General features: G+C 39.4%; 4 non-coding genes across 4 annotated transcripts; all 4 read right to left on the bottom strand.

The window, feature by feature from the left end:
• Positions 1-542: 542 nt before the first annotated feature.
• On the bottom strand, positions 543-615 carry TRNAT-CGU (transfer RNA threonine (anticodon CGU)). Its single transcript has one exon. It is a non-coding gene; the product is annotated as a tRNA-Thr (tRNA).
• An 851-nt stretch (positions 616-1,466) lies between these two features.
• TRNAT-CGU (transfer RNA threonine (anticodon CGU)) lies at positions 1,467-1,539 on the bottom strand. The gene has a single exon. It is a non-coding gene; the product is annotated as a tRNA-Thr (tRNA).
• Positions 1,540-1,929: 390 nt separating this feature from the next.
• On the bottom strand, positions 1,930-2,002 carry TRNAT-CGU (transfer RNA threonine (anticodon CGU)). The gene has a single exon. It is a non-coding gene; the product is annotated as a tRNA-Thr (tRNA).
• A 389-nt stretch (positions 2,003-2,391) lies between these two features.
• TRNAT-CGU (transfer RNA threonine (anticodon CGU)) lies at positions 2,392-2,464 on the bottom strand. Its single transcript has one exon. It is a non-coding gene; the product is annotated as a tRNA-Thr (tRNA).
• Positions 2,465-2,949: the final 485 nt, after the last annotated feature.

Below are 2,949 nucleotides of genomic sequence, written 5' to 3' on the forward strand. Positions count from 1 at the left end.
CTCGCGAATGGGGGGGGGTCAGTAGCCGAGTACTTTAGCCATTTAGAGTGCGCTTGCAGCGTTTATTTAATGAGTAAGCTCTCGAAGAAACTTCACAAGCGTGCACGTAATTTCGTATGATTTTTCAGAAAAATTCTAAATATTACTTTGAGATTACGTTTCTCGCCTTTTTGCTTCTACCTTTCATCTCTGGGTTTCCGAATCTTTTTATTGCGATAGAAATTATATAGACACTCTCGGCTGGATTTCACCGTCGGCATCGACGTCGATATCACGCACCGTATATATATATATATATAAATATATATATATATATATATATATATATATATATATATATATATATATATATATATATGTATATATATATATATATATATGGGAAAGAAGTGTATACCTAAGGGCTCGTTTTTCCGTGTTTTAACGCAATATTAATGAGATATAACAGACAGTAATGCCAAGGAATGTACAGGGGAAGTTATTAGAACCAATGGAATGTAAATAAGAAGAAAGAAGAAAGAAAAGTGGATGAAAAAATTACCAACTGTGAGCAGGAATCGAACCTACGACCTTCGAATTACGCGTTCGATGCTCTAACCACTGAGCTATCACAGCGGCCCTCCCTCCATCCACTTTTTTGGGTTTATCTGTGAATTTAGAAGTAGGAGCGACAGTCAGCGCCATCTATAAGCCAAACAACGAGTGTGAAAACACTCTTATGCGCATGTTTGGCGTCACGTAGCACGTGAACTTATTATGAGCGGGCAGCTGATTAATTGTCCCTCTTATACAACCTAAACACACCAAGTCTGCCAGTACGAGACCCTCGTTCAATGAAATAAGGGAAAGAAGTGTATACCTAAGGGCTCGTTTTTCCGTGTTTTAACGCAATATTAATGAGATATAACAGACAGTAATGCCAAGGAATGTACAGGGGAAGTTATTAGAACCAATGGAATGTAAATAAGAAGAAAGAAGAAAGAAAAGTGGATGAAAAAATTACCAACTGTGAGCAGGAATCGAACCTACGACCTTCGAATTACGCGTTCGATGCGGTAACCACTGAGCTATCACAGCGGCCCTCCCTCCATCCACTTTTTTGGGTTTATCTGTGAATTTAGAAGTAGGAGCGACAGTCAGCGCCATCTATAAGCCAAACAACGAGTGTGAAAACACTCTTATGCGCATGTTTGGCGTCACGTAACACGTGAACTTATTATGAGCGGGCAGCTGATTAATTGTCCCTCTTATACAACCTAAACACACCAAGTCTGCCAGTACGAGACCCTCGTTCAATGAAATAAGGGAAAGAAGTGTATACCTAAGGGCTCGTTTTTCCGTGTTTTAACGCAATATTAATGAGATATAACAGACAGTAATGCCAAGGAATGTACAGGGGAAGTTATTAGAACCAATGGAATGTAAATAAGAAGAAAGAAGAAAGAAAAGTGGATGAAAAAATTACCAACTGTGAGCAGGAATCGAACCTACGACCTTCGAATTACGCGTTCGATGCTCTAACCACTGAGCTATCACAGCGGCCCTCCCTCCATCCACTTTTTTGGGTTTATCTGTGAATTTAGAAGTAGGAGCGACAGTCAGCGCCATCTATAAGCCAAACAACGAGTGTGAAAACACTCTTATGCGCATGTTTGGCGTCACGTAGCACGTGAACTTATTATGAGCGGGCAGCTGATTAATTGTCCCTCTTATACAACCTAAACACACCAAGTCTGCCAGTACGAGACCCTCGTTCAATGAAATAAGGGAAAGAAGTGTATACCTAAGGGCTCGTTTTTCCGTGTTTTAACGCAATATTAATGAGATATAACAGACAGTAATGCCAAGGAATGTACAGGGGAAGTTATTAGAACCAATGGAATGTAAATAAGAAGAAAGAAGAAAGAAAAGTGGATGAAAAAAATTACCAACTGTGAGCAGGAATCGAACCTACGACCTTCGAATTACGCGTTCGATGCTCTAACCACTGAGCTATCACAGCGGCCCTCCCTCCATCCACTTTTTTGGGTTTATCTGTGAATTTAGAAGTAGGAGCGACAGTCAGCGCCATCTATAAGCCAAACAACGAGTGTGAAAACACTCTTATGCGCATGTTTGGCGTCACGTAGCACGTGAACTTATTATGAGCGGGCAGCTGATTAATTGTCCCTCTTATACAACCTAAACACACCAAGTCTGCCAGTACGAGACCCTCGTTCAATGAAATAAGGGAAAGAAGTGTATACCTAAGGGCTCGTTTTTCCGTGTTTTAACGCAATATTAATGAGATATAACAGACAGTAATGCCAAGGAATGTACAGGGGAAGTTATTAGAACCAATGGAATGTAAATAAGAAGAAAGAAGAAAGAAAAGTGGATGAAAAAATTACCAACTGTGAGCAGGAATCGAACCTACGACCTTCGAATTACGCGTTCGATGCTCTAACCACTGAGCTATCACAGCGGCCCTCCCTCCATCCACTTTTTTGGGTTTATCTGTGAATTTAGAAGTAGGAGCGACAGTCAGCGCCATCTATAAGCCAAACAACGAGTGTGAAAACACTCTTATGCGCATGTTTGGCGTCACGTAGCACGTGAACTTATTATGAGCGGGCAGCTGATTAATTGTCCCTCTTATACAACCTAAACACACCAAGTCTGCCAGTACGAGACCCTCGTTCAATGAAATAAGGGAAAGAAGTGTATACCTAAGGGCTCGTTTTTCCGTGTTTTAACGCAATATTAATGAGATATAACAGACAGTAATGCCAAGGAATGTACAGGGGAAGTTATTAGAACCAATGGAATGTAAATAAGAAGAAAGAAGAAAGAAAAGTGGATGAAAAAATTACCAACTGTGAGCAGGAATCGAACCTAATATATATATATATATATATATATATATATATATATATATATATATATATATATATATATATATATATATAT

This window comes from Rhipicephalus microplus, chromosome 6 (assembly GCF_043290135.1).
Source record: "Rhipicephalus microplus isolate Deutch F79 chromosome 6, USDA_Rmic, whole genome shotgun sequence".
Lineage (NCBI taxonomy): Eukaryota > Metazoa > Arthropoda > Arachnida > Ixodida > Ixodidae > Rhipicephalus > Rhipicephalus microplus.